Source organism: Euprymna scolopes, chromosome 33, assembly GCF_053919585.1.
Source record: "Euprymna scolopes isolate OS-2025 chromosome 33, ASM5391958v1, whole genome shotgun sequence".
NCBI classification, from domain to species: Eukaryota; Metazoa; Mollusca; class Cephalopoda; order Sepiida; family Sepiolidae; genus Euprymna; species Euprymna scolopes.
In genome coordinates, this window is record NC_136514.1 from 91,028,262 (window position 1) to 91,047,252 (window position 18,991).

The window sequence follows — 18,991 nt, forward strand, 5'->3', positions numbered from 1 at the left end:
TTGAATAATAATTGAACAAAACTTTTAGAAAACATATAATGTGTATTTGAACTTAGTTATTTCCTATATTTTTAATGTTTTATAAAACCCATTTTTCGTATATTTACGACGCCATTGTTAATTTCTCATGTTTTGGTTATTTTGTGACGTTCAAATCAAATTTCGTCTGTTTTATTCGGTTTAAAGCAATAAATATTTATATGCAATTTTAACCCTAATCCTTCCTCTTCAATATAGAATAAAAAATTACGATGAATTAATTTCATTTTGCTAGTTTTTTTTTGTATTTGTGGCCATGAGTGTCGAAAATTAGTGTTATACCTATCTTGGATGTTAACAATAGTTTGACTAATCCAAATAATAATGAAATGTTCAGTTAAAAAAAAAAAAAAAAATCTGTTTTTTATATTCTTATATATTTTATTATTTATTTTTAATAAATTAGACACAAAACAAAAAAAATTACTGAAGAAATCCTTACAAGCATTGACAAGTATAATCTAAACTTGATAGAAAAACAATTCGGGACATTTAACTAATGAACGTACATTTTTACACGGGGAACAAAATAATGATTACACCGTGGTACGATGATCTCTTTGTTAGCAGTTAATTTTCTTTTTAAAATAATTTCACCTTTAAATCGTGTTTGTCATCTTTTAATTTTGATTGTTTTATATTTTCATATGTTTTATTTCTTAATGAATTGTACACACAAAACAAAAGTTGTATCAATTTACCAAAGAAATCCTAACAAACCAAATTTTTCTGTATTGAATGCAAAAGAAAAGACTAATTCATCCCGATTTTTTTTTTTTTCACATGGAATTCCAGGAATAAAAAGTAAGTGTTTTTTTAAATATATTTTTTATATCCCCCCCCCCCCCCAAAAAAAAAGAAGAAAAAAAAAAATCGATAACTTTACAAATAATTTCTTTTTATTGCAGTTCAATAAAAATATTGATTTCGTCATGCTTTATAACAGACGTGAATAAAAAAAAGTTACAATCTCCGATTATAAAAAATATCCTAAAACTATATTATTCAATCTGAAATTTAGATTTTTGTCAAATATTTGCTTATTTAAGTAAAGCTTATGTGATTTCTAAGAAAATAATAATGCTTTTCGGCCCTCTTGCACTTTAGGCAACCGGAAATTAGGAAGATAGAAAAGGGACAGCAGTCGTCTGACACCGGTTGAAAGAATGCCATTGATTGGATAGAGAAATTATGACGTCATTTTATAAATAAACAGTTTCTTAAACAATTTTTTACGTGTAATTTTAATTAATTAGAAACGATAAAAAGATACGATATTGAAATTGACAGTATTAGAAAACAATTTTTTTTTTGATAAATGATAGTTTTAGAAATAAATAAATACATGCATGATACAAAAGTACTTTTTTTTTATTTAGTATAAAACAGTTTTTTTTTTAACCAACCAAAGATAATTATAACTGATATTGTTCTGATACATATTATACTCGGAAATATTTAATTTAATATAAAATATAGTTTAAAATAAAAGTAAAATAGTTCACAATAAGTCAGCGATCGAATTGCTTCTACATTAATTATTTTTATTATTAAATACTTATTTACAATACTTTCAATTCTTAAATTCTATCTGAACTTAAAAAAATTCTTTTAACTGGAGAACTAATTAACGTTTTTTAAATTTAAAATAAAAGTAAAATAGTTCACTATAAATCAGCGATCGGATTGTTACTTAAATGACTAACTTTTAAAAATGCTTCTACATTAATTATTTTTATACTATTATTAAATGCTTATTAAATTCTTTTACAATAATTTCAGTTCTTAAATTCTATCTTAACTTTAAAAAAAAATTTTAATTCTAAAAATACTATTAATTATTAAATACTTAGTTATTAAATTCTTTTCCAATAATTTCAATTTTATCAATATTTCATAGTAATGACGTCATAATTTCTCTATCCAATCAAATTGCATTCTTTCAACCGGTGTCAGACAACTGCTGTTCCTTTTCTATCTTCATAATTTCCAGTTGCCTAAAGTGCAAGAGGGCCTGCTTTTCTTCATAAAGTTTACATAAAATGAGCCCCCCACCAATTAGCAGAAACTTAATGCAGAAAAAAATAAAAACATTGGCAATTCTTTACAATCTAACCCAACGTAGATTTTGAGGTGATTATGCTTCAACAGACTTTAAAAATATCCGCAAAGAAGAAATTGATAAATATTTAAGATATTAGGAAAATGGATCACTTATCTATGTAAATTTAACGTAAAATTTCCACCCACTTTATGGCCAGTTATCAGTCAACAAGGTATGTTATTGCTCTCTGTTTCCAGTTTTTGTCACAGGGCTAATAGGAGGGGGTAATATCTGTTTTTACTTTCTTATGTTTTTTTTTTTGGAGGGGGAAGTGTTAGAGCCCATGTGTTGTTAACTATTCTATACTTTCACCTAACAGTTTACTAAATAAAAGATGCCATAAAAATATTGTTGGGCAAAACTTTACAAAAGATATCACCGTGACGAGCCCAAAGACTAAGAAAACTACAATGATAGGCAAGAGGGACGGGAATCTGTATGAGTACAGGGGAAAATATTATGTTGAGTGGACCTGGTCGGGAGGTGACTCAGGATTATTGTGGGCTTTCAATTGTTAGGACTTACGACCAGCCTGGTTTTGAATGTGTACATAATCACCAATGACCAGTGATGGGAGGCTTTGTGTATGTTCCAATAGCCTCTCAGCACAGCACATGTGCTGGTTTCATAGGGTTTCTTCACGTGCTTGCCAAGTGCTGCACCGCGTGTTATGTGGTTGATAATTTCCAGGTATAATGAGTATAAAGTTACAAATAGGACAACTGAAGATACACATGACTGGTGACAGCTTGATGTCTTGATCTGGTGTATTTCTGTACTGCAACATAGCATGTTGGAATGAAGCTGTATTAATGGTTCTGTTGGGGCCTATGTTGTCCATGAGGAGGCGTTTTACAGTCTTGCTGCCAATCTCCACTCTGCAATTGCTGTGAGAAAATGCTACTGAGAATAACCTGTGGTGAACACCCCAATCAGTGAGGAATTGCCTAGTACTGTTAGCGGTAAACTCGGATCTACCATCAGAAGCTAACTCCACAGATATGCCATAGGTTACGAAGATCCATCTTAGGCAGGAGATGTCCCTGGGCACCATCTGAGGATCTCTCAACTATGGGCCAGTTGGAATAGTGGTCCACCACAACTAGGTAGTGGTGTCCTTGATAGGTGAAGAAATCTTCACAGAAGCACTGAAAGAGGTATTCTGGGCTCATTGGGGAGATTAGTAGAGCTCTCGGGTTTGATAGGCAGTTTGTACGGTGTGCTGTGGTGGCTGACATAATCCCTGGCTGAAATATGGATGCTTCGGCCCTTGCAATCACAGATGTTACATTTTGGTGAGCCAAATGTAGAGTAGCGAGTATCTCATCTTGTAATGACGATGGGATGACGATACGATTCTTATACACTATACCACCATCTGTAGTATAGAGATCGTCATGGAATGGGAAATACTCGTGAATGTTGTGTGGCATTTTGTTGCAAAATTCAGTTATGCCAGATTCTATAAAGTTTACTTGTTCAAGCATATGTTCATCACTAGTGATGGCTGTGTGCACTCTGTTCTATGTGATGGCTTTGAGTTTCAGTGCATCCAGTGATGCAGCTGCCATTGCAATGACACTTTCTTTGGTGTTTTCTTAGGTCAGATAGTACTTGGGTTAAGTGTTCAAGAAATTTTTGGTCTGAGGACAGGGATGCCAGGTTGTCGGGTAGTATGAACTTTATAGGTTCACCCGTTGGCTATAGTGACATGCAGTCAGTAGCACAATGTTTTACTCCAGGGAAGTGGACCATAGTAAATCTGTATCATAGTGTTTTTTCCTTGAGGTTCCATAAGCGGGTGTTGGAAACATTTTCAAGTGATTTATCAAGGAATATTTTCAGCAATGGCTTGTGGTTCACTTCAATGATTCTGCTGTATATGTAAACTGGCTACCGACTAGGGTCACCTTCCAGCCAGAGTGACAGCAAAACGGTTTATTTTTTGGGCAGTTACAGTGGAGCCAAAATCCGATTCCAGATTTTGACCAATCAGTTGCCAAGCATGTTGATTTAATCAGATCAAAGATGAGGACGCCATGTTCAATTTCAGCAACAATCGATGCCTTGGATTCCTGTAAGAGGGCTTCTAGGTTTTCATTCCGCTTGAGTTAGATGTTCGGTTTAAGAAGCTCCCTAGATGGTAACATGCGATCTGTTATGTTAAAGGCATAAGGCACTTGGTTAGTAAGACCGAACTATGAACAACATCAGTGATGTTTTTTCAGAAAATCCAGAATTGTCTGTGGATACTTTCTACATGGACGGAGATCATTGTTGGTGGTCTCGAATCCAGCAAATTCAACGACGTCTGCTTCAAGCATAAATTTATCTGGGTTAAGCATAATATCGTTTCTTCCACTAGATCTTGCAGCCCACTACTGATCGATTGTTTCTACGGATTCTAAAGATCAAAGCTTCCAAAATTCCCAGCTAGCTTTTTTTTCTCACTTGCATATTTTTCTCTTTATTGTGTTTTTGTTTTATGTATTTTTCTTTTATGTATGTTTGTTTTACCATATTTCGATCTATTAATTACAAATTACAAATTAATTTCTGTGTATTTTTTATTCATTCTATGTTTCATTATTTACTCAAGTGTTCATATTGTTGGATTTTTAACCGAGGAAAATGGAGGAGTTGGGCGGTTTATGCAATTCAATGTATTAAAAAACGAACTTTACGTGAAAAGGAAAGAGCAATAGAAGCATTACTTTGTGTTGTGACGCATCCAGGATTTTCTGGGTAAAATTATACGGAAGTTACAACAAATTACCTTGTTGTTTGCAACGATAACTCATCCTTGTAATTGGAACAAAAAGGTAGTTTCTTTTTGTCTTAAATAACACGAGCGATCGCTAACAAACTGTCGAAAGACAAACTGACAGTTAAAAAACCACAGTAAAAAACAACCGTCATTAAAAGAATGAACTAAAACTAATCAAGCAACTAATGGATCGACTGTAGGTTTGTTTTTATCTTTTAGTTGATCCTACACAAATGTTGTCACATCCAATCCACATAAGTGGATAACAAGCCCACAGTATAAAGTTAGTCTATCAAGGAGTTACCAATTTCTGTCTTGTAGGACTGCCACACAGAATTACACAGCTTCATCCATCCACATCAAATTCTGGTAAGTAAAAATGACCACAGTACTTATTATTCATCTCTCCTCTTTAATTGTGATTTTAGCATGAAGAAAGGAAAAGTATTTAATAAATATCCTTTGTAATTCTTCTCCCTGTTTTTAAGATTGTATGAGCATGCAGGAATATAAATATGATATGAACAAAATATTGCTGCAAAACTCACTTAGGAGGTTCTGTGTGTATAACCCCTATTGCATAATATTCACTTACGTTTCAATGTGCTTTGTATGGAGTGAATGAGAATTTTTTAAAAAGTGGTGTAGAAATACCAAAAAGTGCCCCCAAACAATCATACACACTTTTTTTTATTAAGTATAATGTTACCATAGGAATCCGATAGAAAAAACATATTTGAACATTTTCCTAAAAATAAAATAAAGAAAATCTTTGTGCAATGTTTTGGTCAGTTATGTGATTGAAACAGGATACACTGGTTATATACAGGACTTTATATGTAAATATTGAATTATATATATTATATATATTATTAGAAATAACTTTTTCTTAATTATCTGATTTGGTCAACAGTTGTTACATAAAGGGGTATATCTGAATCTAATGAAAATATATATCTAAGAAAATATATAGCAGTATGGGGATTGGGTTATGTTTTAAAAAATCCATCTTAATTGTTCTGATTAATTTTAGTTTGCAATTACGCCATCAAGTAACCCCTCTCTCACAATGTCACTGTTTATCTTACTCTTTCTTTCTCTAAGTATATTTATTTATAAAAGAATTATTAATACCACACACATATCATTTGCAGCTCAAGTTTTAAAAGGTAAGGTGTATTTATGTTCAACTAAGCGATGCAAGTCCTGTAAAATGGGTTCTTATATACATCAAAGGAGTAAGGTGACCATTGAATTAATGAAATATTTTTTCAAATAGACCTTCCTTTTTCAGAACAAGTCTTAAAAGATAAGGTGTATTTATGTTCAATGAAGAAATGCAAGTCTTCTAAACTCAGGTATTTGAAAATGAGCACTTTTATTTAATAAGAAGTGTAAGCTAACCGTTGAATTAATAAAAGATTTTTCAAATATTTTCTGAAAAAGATTAACAGTTATTAAGCAGTATTAAAAAGGTTGAATGCAATTAAAAATATTTTGAGAAATTACATTTCTATGAAGTAGGAGAAACCTTTTCATAAGTTTTAGAAGAGTTTAAAATTTATGCATGTTTTTAACTGTGGGATCAAAGATCAATGGATAACAAAAGTAAATGAATTATAAACAATAGCAGATCTGCAGGTATAAAGAAAAAGAAATAACATGAGTCAAACATAGGTATGTAAAATTCCAAATGGTAAACTGTCACTTTCTCAAAAACATATCAATTTTAAACTTATCTTCAACTTGCAAAAAATGACTCTTCAAAAATCCTTAAAACTGGATTCACAATTAGAAAGTGAATAATTCATAAAAATATCGGTCCTTGGGGCTTATTGAATAAAGACAGGGTTGCAAAAACCAGCTTGCAATATGGCAGCCTCTTTAGAAACACTTCTATGGAAAACACTCTATCCCCTTAACAACTTGTTCTCCACTTCTAATTATAAGACCTAATACCTTTGAAGCCTGCACTTTATAAACTACATAGAAAATGGATAATGGCAGCTCAGAACTGTGAGATAAGTCTGTCTAATCCAATGCTCACCTAATTACAACTGCACAATTTATACTGTCTCATACTCCACTGCTAATTTTATGACTATCACCCAAGCACATACATATATATATATATATATATATATATATATATATATATATATATATATATATATATATATATAGGTTCATTTCACAGTTGGATTTCGGCGCGGTTTGCTTGATTTGTGTTGGTTAATAGAAATTCTTGTGTGCAGGGCGTTTGCTCAGTTGGTAGAGTGCTTGCCTTGCATGCAAGAGGCTCGGGTTTCGAATCCTGAGTTCGGTTGTGTCTAACTAATGAGCCCAAATGAGGGCGAAACTCGAGTCTTGGACTTCCGGTTCTTTGACTATCATGGCTCTTGTGGGCTGCGACGTTGTTTGGCTGTGGAATTTATTATATATATATATATATATATATATATATATATATATATATATAGGGATTAGAACAAGAGTCTAAAGAGCAGAGTATACTTTAATGTATTAGTAAATTCATTAATACAATTAAAATAAAAGAAAACAGTGCTCGTTGTAATGTAGATATATAATAAGCTCGATAGGCATATATATCCTAGAGCTATTTTAATATTGAGTAAGATGATCGATAATTTATCATTAAAATGAAAAATTAAAAATCTGTTTCATAAGGAAGAAACAAACAAAAGGAATAAATTGTACGATCGTTTCAGAAACGATGTTTTTATTGTGATAGACAGTAAGTCTTGGACAATAATTTTATCATATAGATTTTTGAAACAAAGTCTCCTCATCAGCAAAAATATTGTTTTTTTTTAAAAAGACACCAAAAATAAACCTAGCATTTTTTAAGTAAGGCAGATGTATCTTTTAATGGTTCGTCTCCTAAAAGTCATATGTATCATTGCCGATGCATTCATTTGGTTTATGCTAGGTTTACTTTTGGTGTCTTTAAAAAAAAACACAATATTTTTGCTGATGAGGAAACTTTGTTTCCAAAAACTATATCATAAAATTATTGTCCAAGACTCACTGTCTAGCACAATAAAAACATCGTTTCCGAAACGATCGTACAATTTATTGATTTTGTTTGTTTCTTCTTTATGAAACAGATTTTTAATTTTAATTATAAATTATCAATCATCTTACCCAATACATACATACATATATATATATATATATATATATATATATACACGACAATTGTTAGCAGCAGATCAGAACTGTCTCAATGCAATGCTAATGTACATGATTTGTAAGACCTTAGGTGAAACTTTTTAAACGTTATCTAAGACAAAGGTGACTGTGGTAGTTACACCTATCTAGATGTGGCAGCATTACTCAGTGCATGCGCTAATATAAAATTTTTAGACATAGGATACTCTCAGGTCTAAGTAATTTCTATGAGATTTAAGAAAGACCACCTTTTTGTAGCATCCTCTATAATATTCTCAAAGTATTTGTTAGTGTATTTGATAATTAGTGAATAAAAATTTTGTACATACTGATAATTAGAGATAAAACAGTAATCACCCTGGTAAGTTTAGTTACTAATAATTTTATATTAACATGAATTATGAGTGAGCTGATATATTTCTTCAAACAAGCCTAAGATCTGAATAATATGATTGGCAAACTGCGAAATATATGCGAGAAAAACGGTGTAAAATTGCATAAAAAGTATAGAGCCTTACATTAGTTTTCCAACTATATTATTGACATTTTGAACAAACAATTAACCTCTTTTTAGAAAATGTCGATATTTTTAATAATTTTGCATATTCTTCTATCAATGGTATGTAAACGTGTGTGAGGAAGGCAGAAACAATTGAATACAGTAAAAACTTTTTGATGAACCTATAGAAATTTTCCATTTTTATAACGGTGATTAACATTATATTAAGATTTATACATATGTAAATGTTTATTTTTGTCACTATGATGAAAATCAAATAAATGTTAGGTAAGATTTTGTCGAGACTATATCCTAAGAAACACCTATATTAATTGGTTTTGCATCAAGTGAGAAACATTTGGTTATTTTTCATATGATTTTGTAGATTAAATTAATGTAGAATTTTTAAGTGTAACACAATACTATTTACAACAATAAACAAAATACTAATATATGAATGCAAATATAAAAAAAATATTGAATTTTATTTATTTTTTACAGGCTTTCCTAATTGAACCCATGGATCATCTTTTTCTTTAAATATTATCGTATACACAAGGCAGATTTATTTGGAAATCAACAGCAAATTCTGTGAGAAGATTTATTATACTGAATACTATTTAACAATTTAGTAAATATTCTAATGTTTTAAAGGATGGAATCACAAATTGAACAAAAAATTATGTGGCTCTTGAAAAACAATATTTTATACAATATGTGAAACCATAGCAGTATGAAATATCCTTTAGAGAATGAACATCAGATAAATGCTATATTCTTGTGGAGTAGATGGCGTTTATGTTTGCATGAAATCAAATTTGCTTCAATATTTCTTAATTAATAAGAATAAAATACCATATTCTTATAACTACTGGCACAAAATGCATGTACAGAGTGAGGAAAAGCCACATTCTTGTGATGTGTGTGGATATTCTTGTTCTCAAAAATCAAATTTAATGAAACATATGAGAACTCATACAGGGGAAAAGCCACATTCTTGTGATGTGTGTGGATATTCTTTTTCTGATAAATCAAATTTAATGAAACATATTAGAATTCACACTGGAGATAAGCCACATTCTTGTCAAGTGTGTGAATATTCTTGTTCTAGAAAATCAAAATTAGCAAGACATATAAGAACTCACACTGGAGAAAAGCCACATTCTTGTGAAGTTTGCGGATATTCTTTTTCTCAAAAATCTAATTTAGTGACACATATGAGAACCCACACTGGGGAAAAGCCACATTCTTGTGAAGTTTGTGGATTTTCTTGTTCTCAAAAATCAAAGTTAATGAGACATATGAGCACTCATACTGGAAAAAAGCCATATTCTTGTGAAGTTTGTGGATATTCCTGTTTTCAAACATCAGATTTAATGATACATGTAAGAACTCACACTGGGGAAAGGCCACATTCTTGTGAAGTTTGTGGATATTCCTCTTCTCGAAAATCAGATTTAGTGAAACATATGAGAACTCATTGGAGTTTTGCTTTGACGAATGCACCAAATGCAGAGTAAAGAAAGGGGGAAAAGAGAACATCTCGGCTTTATTTCAGACCTAGAAGAGGGTTTCACATATAACTGTAACTGTGAAGCATGTAAAAATGAGACCTAAAGTGGAAAAATATAGCACGCATTACTTAAAAATTACTGCATTACAGCAGCTTGCAATCCCTGTCATTCCATAAGGTTTCAGTATTGTTTACTGGCCTCAATGCAATATCAATAGTTTAGATACAAAGGCTAGGGAACTACTAACCTTGCATAAAATAATTTACCATAATGCATGGATGTGATATATCTATCACAAAAAAGAAGGATCTATGCCTTAAATAAACTATGCATATCGAGCCACCATAGTAAACATGGCTAGTACAGCAAAACCTCAACAGATATGACAATGGAAATGGTGACGAACCATAATGAACGTCTACCTCAACAAACCTCAATCACAAAGCTTGATGAGAACTTTGGGGGTGCATAGTGGAAAATGCTGCCGAAGTCTATGATGAACCAGCATCACAGATTGCAAGAAAGAAAGGACAGAAACAAGAAAATACAGATGAAAACAACATAAAAGATCAAGAAAGTTCCTAGAAGAGTTTAACCAGGAGTATATAGACAGGGATGCTTTACTCCAATGGCTCAAAAGTGGAAGACCACGATTGAATGATAAACGAATCATTGTAACCAGATTATGAAAATTATGAACATTTTTTTAAATTCAATAAATGTTTGGATAATTAATGTTTAATTTAATTTTGTGTTATTTTATTGACGTTGACATTTGTTGAGATTTGCACTCTTTTAATTGAAAGTTAAATAATAATTAAATGTTCAGTCTTAAAAATGAGCCTGATTTTTTTATTTAGCACACTTAACTAATGAACGGCCATTTTTACATGAGGAATGAAATAATGATTATAACGTGTTATGATGATTTAAATGAATTGTTTTTTAACAGTTGATTTTCTTTTAAAATAAATGATTAAATCGTGATTTTCATCTTTTAATTTTGATTTTGTATATTTTCATATATTTTATTTCTTAATGAATTGAACATACAAATAGAAGTCCCAACATATCAAATCTTCTAAGTTGAACACAAAAGAAAAAAAAGTATTTTTTTTTTACTTGTAGTGAATTTTATTGAATGAAATATAAAATATGTTTTTCAGGTAATAATGTTTTCTTTCAGTAATTTGAAATAAATCGCGGTTTCCATCTTTTAATTTTGATTGTTTTAATATCTTTTGTATATTTTTTTAACGAATTAGACACAGAAAACAGAAGTTGTATCAATATTACGAAAAAAAGATATTTCTCCTATACAACAGATAGTAGGTTGATCAGAGTTGGGCCTGGTGTAAATGTTGCGAAATATCGCTAAATCGCGACCCTAATTCTTTTAGTAGTTAAACAGCACAATGTTATAAACTGTAGACTAAGTGCGCATGAACTATAACTGTCATCAGAACCTTTTCAAAAACATTCCTGAAAGTAATCTTCTTAAATAACCGACAACTGACATACAAGCAAGTCACTTCCTTCCAGCAGGAGGTATAAAACTAGAGCTAAAAACATCAGTAAGTATTGCAAATTCAAAATTGAAACCGACCCTCACCCTATCAACAGCTTCCTCATGACAGGAAGTTATGGCTTTACACATACTCAAGACCCCCCCCCAAAAAAAAACTTAGAAAAATAATGGAAACCATTAATTAGGATTTTCCTCATAACCCTGGCAGGGGGAAAACATGTGCTAGGCCATATCACAGACCACCTGTAGGAAACGGGTTCGGAGTATCTTCATTTTTTTCTCTTATGTTAAACTCTATTGTTGAATGTAGTTTGAGGTCTTACCCAGAAACAATGAATTTTTTAAAGATGGCGGTCGTTGACCCCTTTCCGCAAGGTTAATTTTGGTAAACTTTTTTATCTGAAAGAGGAGATATTCTCTCGCACAATGCAATTTAAAAACCTTTGCTAGCAATTTATTTGAGGTTGAGACAAAAAAAAACAGCTAGATTGACTGGACTAGTATGAAATAATCTAAAAGGGTTGATATGCCGTAAACCAAAATCAAATAAAACCAAACCAATGAGTTTATAATTATATTCAACTTCATGAAAACTGTTGATTTATAAAATTTCACATTGATACATTTGTAATTTTTTAAGATATCCTTACAATAATTGAGTTGAGAGAGGGAAACTAGAATCGGGGGGACCCTTTAAAGATAGCGGTCGTTGACCCCTTTCCGCAAGGTCAATTTTGGTAAACTTTTTTTTATCTGAAAGAGGAGATATTCTTGCCCACAATGCAATTTAAAAACCTTTGTTAGCAATTTGTTTGAGGTTCAGCCACAATTTGACTGGACTATTATTATTGATCTCACAATCCCAAATCACTTTGGTTCTAATAAAGCTTCAGAAAACTTTCATCAACAGGATCAGTTCAAAGCATAATTCAAATATAACGCAGACTGAAAGCAGCAAAAAAAAAAAAAAAAATGAAGGCCAGATACCAGTACTTGTCATGCGAATCAGAGCAACGATGATAAAAAGGGCAAAAACCGAAAATGAACTCTTTTAAAAAATACAAGGTTATTCTACAAAAATCTATTACAGAAAACAATTATGGTGGAAAAGCAACTACAAAAACAAAAGCTGAAAGTGTTTTAGGAGGAGGAACACTGCAACCAATAGGCCAAATAGATCGTGCATATGGACAAAAGAATCGAAAGTATTAATAAGTTAAAAATATCAGAGCCTGAGATAATGTCTGGTATGATTATACAAGAATAACAAAAAAGTCAGGGATAAATAACTTATGTAATTTCTGGCTTAAATAGCTAACAGCACTTTATAATAATTATAGTAGCTACTTCACCAGACTGTTGGGGGTGCGGAGGATACACCATCATGGCAGTTAAAAGATTATACGACTCTTATACCTTAATCGAAAGAGACAAAATACTATAGTAAATATAGACCCATCTGCTTCTCATTACGCCCTGCTAGCTCTTCACTGGCTTGGTTGCATATAGCGTCTATAACACACCTCTTTTAGGGCATACCTGGAAAAGGCAGGAGGAAGTACTTAGTCACTAATGATCATTTGTTAATTAAAAACACAATCCTCAAAGGCAAAGATATCTAAACATGTTTGGATTGGTTATCAAAAAGCATATGATAGTGTGCCCCTGCGATGTCTTGATTTATATAAGGTCTATTCCATATTCAAGAAAACCATGACTGAACACAAAAATGTGGCATATGACCATGACGTTAAACCATAGATATGGAAGAATAAAAATCCCTGACGTGAATATTCACGGAAGTATTTTACAAAGTGTTAGTTTATTTCCTTTACTCTTGCAAATAAACTAGTTAACAAAATTTGGTATGCCTACAACCTAAGCCAGAGCCGTCAACAAGACCCAAACAAAAAATCATTCATCTGCTATATATGGATGATCTGAAGCTGCATACCAGTTCCAACGTTTACGTAAATCAACTTTTATAGATATTAATACATTTTGTAAAGCTGTTGGCATGAAATTTGCTCTGTAAAATGTGCCAAGTGCTCCATCAGAGCTGGGAAGAAGGTCCAGAAAAAAAAAACATGCAGCTTGACGACTGGACCTTAGGATAGAAGAAAATAGATATCCAACATGAAAAAAAGAGAGAAAAGTAGGCAGTGTACGAAAAATGTGTAAAACACGGTTCACAAATAAAAAAACCCAGGTAACTTACATTAGCCAGCTTGCCATGCTAGTAGTAACATACAGCCTTGTCATTATTGACTGGCCACAAAAGGACATTAACAGGTTAGACACTAAAACAAGAATAATGCAGAAACTACAAAGTAATGTAAAGAAATCAGTGTCTACCAAAACTGTATCTGCCTAGAGGAGCAAGTGCTATTGATCTAAGAAATGGACCGCCAGCACCAAGCCACTATTGTTAGCACAAGGTAATATCTCATGAGCTCCAAGAATCCATACCTTCAGATGGTATATGAACACCAAGAAGCAAGAGCCAGTAGAACTACCTCCATAACAAAACTGGTTCAATATTGCCGTTTGCGTGACACTGCTGTCCAAACTTTCACTTTCTGGTTACCACTTGACGCGTCTTCTCTCCACTCCAAAACGAACTTCTGCAACTTTAGCTTTTCTCTCCCCGAATCCGACTTTTCTCGTCTACAAATACAACTTCTCTGCTCGCAATCTAACTTCAGAATGCCCTCCTTCCCCAAATCACTCCTCTTTTATCTCCAATCAGGAGCATCTCATTTGCATACCTCGTGGTCACCCTGTAGGCATATAAAGAAACAGGGCAGGCATTTTTGTTTCTTTCTTCTTCATTATGAACACGAGGTAAGCCACACAAAAACGCGGTCGGTCGTTCTTGTTTCTTTTTTCTTCATTTACACCACACGCCCCCCTGATCTTCGAGATCAATAGGATACTTCGTAATCCTCCATCCAAGCAGGCCGCCTCCTCTCACGTCGAGGCCTCTGGGGGACAACTTCTCGGGGGTTAACGTTTTCAGGTTCACTACAACGCGGGCCTAAGTCAGGTTGAGCAGCATCATTTGCTTCTCGGTGGCCCTCAATTTCCCCTTCTTCACTGCCCTCACTGCATACCGGCAATGTCACACGACGCAGGTCTAAGATATGCCGGGGAACGCCATTCACCATCACATTGTTCTTCGACTGCAATCCTGTTACGACCCCTCTTTTCCAACGAGTGGTACACTGTGCATTGGGGGGTTTCACCCACACCTCTTCACCTACTTTGATAGTGGCTTCTTCACTCTCAATTCCTGCTGTTTTGTTGCACGGATGCCGCCACTTATATGTGAAAACGGCCCTATGAGGCACAGTTGTCTCATCTTGTTTGGTCTTCGGCGAGATGTTATACCAAAACACCGCCTCTATGGGTGATACGTTGCTTTTTTCCACAGCGGCTTTAATGGTGCGATGATTCCTCTCCACTATTCCGTTGCCACTCGGCCGATATGCTGCTCTGAAAAATTGCCTTACTCCCCACTTATTGCACACCCCTTTAAAGGCTTCTGATCGGAAAGCGAGGCCATTGTCCATTAAGAGTTCCTCAACCGGCCCTCTCTCAAAAAATATCTCCTCGATGACCCCTCCGATCGCCCATGCAGCTTCTGCCCTGATCTCTCTCCAGATGGCAAACCTTCCCGGTCCACAGGCGACCATCGACAGATACAATTTGTGGCGATAGTGTGTCACATCAATGGCCAATCGCTTCCAGTCCTCCGCAATATGTAGCTCTCCTGCTTCGTGTCTGGACGGTCCAGAGTCAATTGATTGGCACTCTCGACAGTTCTCCACCACCTCCCTAACCTCCTCCTCGGTGGTCTCCGGGTAAACCTCTCTGGCTAGGAATAACGTTCGTTCTCGACCAAAGTGGTGCATTTCGTGTGACTCTTTGATTTCTTCCCCTGCACAGCATACCGAGGAGACCTCCTTTCCCTCCTGCAGCCAGGCCTTCTTCACGCGTGTCATCAAATCCGCCTTGTTTTTTTCTGACGGGACCAACACAGCAGATACTCTCAACTGGAATTCCGCTATCAGGTCGGTGAGCGCTCCGAGTCTGCGCTTGATCAGCATTTCCGCAGCACCCCTGGTCTTAACTCTCTTATCGCCAGTTACTGCCGACCGAATCCACGACGCTACCGTTGCCGAATCGGTTTTGACTTCAATTATTTTCAATCCCCATTTCAGGGCCAGATTGATTCCTTTTATAGCGGCATCTAGTTCTGCTACGTTGATATGGGAGAAGTCGTTGTTTTTTCTTAGCCACGCCGCATCCTCCACAGTTACACCTCCTATCTCTAGTACGACGCCCAACGCCAGGTTACTGGCATCGCACCAAACCACACCCGCGTCTTCGCCGCTGACATACCATTTCCCTTTCACTGGGTCCTCATTCCTCACTCTCGCAATGACTTCTTGCAGCATGTTCATGACCTCCTTCGTCACACGGCCCTCCCAGCCATCAGTGCCTGTTTGTCGTTTAATAAAGCTGCATGCTATCCTGAGCCAGCCAGCGATAGGATAGTGCCTGACCAGCCTCTCGCAGACTGAGAAGAGTTCTCGCCTCGTCAGCTCAGATCCGACTTCGGGTATTGCATTCCCTCGTTCGAAGACAAGGCTTTCTTTTCCATCTCGCCTTAGTTTCAACCTCAGCACCGCTCCTCCATCTAGGGCCTCCGCCGGTTTTGCGGTTAACCCATACTTCTCGACATGGCTTCTTACTTTCTCTGCTGTCACCTCTGCCTCCTCCACCAGGATGTCGTCAATGTACGAACTAGTGGCCTCCTCCACTTTGCTCAGCACTGTCTTCAGCACGGCAATCATAATTTTGGGGGCTGAACTCAGCCCAAAGCCTAACCTCGTCAGACAATACACCCGTCCCTCGTACCGGACCAGTTGGTACTGCCAGAGTTTTTCATCTACATGGATCTGCAGATATGCCGATTTCAGATCGACAATCTTAGTGGCCCGCCCCATTCTTCTCCATTTCCTCATGACATCCTCACATACGTCGATCCCCGTTCCAGTGTGGCAGGCTACGTGTCTGTTCAATTCCCTAAAATCCAGCACGGGCCTAATCTTGTTTTTGGTAGGCTGAACAACCGCCAGTAGTGGCAACACTCCTTTTTCTTCCCCTGTCCACGGTTTCAGAATTCCTTCTTTTATCCACCTCTCCACTTCTTCCTCGAATCCTTTTCTTATTTCTCCTCGCAGAATGTTTTCGTAGCAGCCCACCTTATTCTGTAGTTCTGGGGGCCCGGAGATCCATTTCCATTCCACCGTCCACCTCACGCCATCAAACTTCGCCAGGAAATCTTTGTCCTCAATGCAGCAAACCTCCGGTTTTGGGGTTCTGACGGTTCTATCACCTTCCACTCCTGCCATCCCCACTGCGCCGAGACGTCCAAACGTCACTTGGCTCCCTCTTAACGTAGCGCCCCCAGTCGGTTAATTGCACTCATACCTAAAATCACGTCGACACCACCGACCAGATGATTCAACACTAGGTCTTGCAGTCCAATGGGCACCCCTCGCACCATTACTTCCGCTGTCGTCTCTCCTAGGCATTTCACATCCCTGCCATCCATGGTCCTAATAATCCTGGTTCTGCTCCATGACCTCGCGACATTCCTCGCTAACAACGTTGTAGTGCAGCCTGTGTTGACAAGGGCTATGGCTCTCTTCCCACTGACTACCACCGGTAACCGAGGCAATGTTCATTCATGCACCATTTCCACACAGAAGGGGTAACCACTGGCGCAATAGCTCCCCTTCACTCGTTTCCCTTGTCCCGTGCAGCAACACAATAGCGGCTAATATGCCCCACTTGTCCACATCGGTAGCACGTGATCCCCGGTCTCGGCTCTTTGCAGTCCTTGATCAGATGAGGACCCTGGCACCGGAAACACTTGATGGCAGGTCTCCCCTCCTGTCGCCTCGCCGGCTGCCTCTCATTCAAGTGAGGCCTCATGCACATATTTCCACTCACAGCTGCAGCCACGATTGGGCTTTTAACATTTTTCACTAGGACTCTGGCGTGGACCAAGAGATCGTCCACTTCCATAGAATGGATCCCCGTGATTCTCTGCATGTTCGCAGAGATTTCCTCTGGGAAGCCGTTCACTAGGTACAGCTTTACCGTCATCTCCAGGCTCCTCCCCACGTAACCAGCCAACCCTGCCAGTCTCCTGATCTCTGCCGCAAAGACGTCAACAGACTCGCCGGTCCACCTCAAACTTGATAGCTTGCCAAGTGCTTCAAATGGGCCCTCAGCGAAGGCCAATTTCAGCCTTTGCTCCACTAAGGCAAGGTCTTCCTTGTCTTCATCTCGCATCTGCTGGTAAATCGTGAGGGCTCCCCCCTCTAAGTATAGCGGCAGCAGGGTGACCACATCTTCTATCTTTTGCAGCTTCGCCACCATTTTTAATTTCTCCAGCCACTTAATCAGGTCACCCTCCCCAGTAAAGGGTCTCAACATCTGAGTGCTCAGTCTCCACTCAGCCATGTTAATTTGCTTGATGCGCCGAAATAGCTTGTCGTTTGCGTGACACTGCTGTCCGAACTTTCACTTTCTGGTTACCACTTAACGCGTCTTCTCTCCACTCCAAAACGAACTTCTGCAACTTTAGCTTTTCGCTCCCCGAATCTGACTTTTCTCTTCTACAAATACAACTTCTCTGCTCGCAATCTAACTTCAGAATGCCCTCCTTCCCCAAATCACTCCTCTTTTATCTCCAATCAGGAGCATCTCATTTGCATACCTCGTGGTCACCCTGTAGGCATATAAAGAAACAGGGCAGGCATTTTTGTTTCTTTCTTCTTCATTATGAACACGAGGTAAGCCACACAAAAACGCGGTCGGTCGTTCTTGTTTCTTTTTTCTTCATTTACACCACAAATATTTTGGACAAAACTGTTTTACAAACGACACGAGAAGAATGGGACAACCATAAACGTGTCAAGTATTTCCTGGATGAACTATTACAGGACTATATAGATAAAGACGGTTCCATAGACTGGCTGAAAAAAGATCGCTACACTATGATCAGGAGAAAATGCTGCCCAAGATTAAGGCTTAATGACCAATGCCTTTAAAACGATAAGTGGTCTCAGTAATGAAAACAAATGCAGGTTCTGCCACACACAATTAGAGTTTGAAATCCACGTGTGAAGTTCTGCTAGGTAGCAGTTATACAATACGACACAATTGCAAGAATATACCGGAAAGAACATTTGGAAATCAGTCACCACCGTCCATTATGACTGAATTTCCTACAACTGCGTACCTAGAAAAATGGAGCTGTCAAGCCTGA

General features: G+C 36.3%; 1 long non-coding RNA gene across 1 annotated transcript; it reads left to right on the forward strand.

The window, feature by feature from the left end:
• Nucleotides 1-560: 560 nt before the first annotated feature.
• LOC145258356 (uncharacterized) lies at nt 561-10,857 on the forward strand. Its single transcript, XR_013864096.1, has 3 exons — nt 561-843; nt 5,232-5,279; nt 9,103-10,857. It is a non-coding gene; the product is annotated as an uncharacterized LOC145258356 (long non-coding RNA).
• Nucleotides 10,858-18,991: the final 8,134 nt, after the last annotated feature.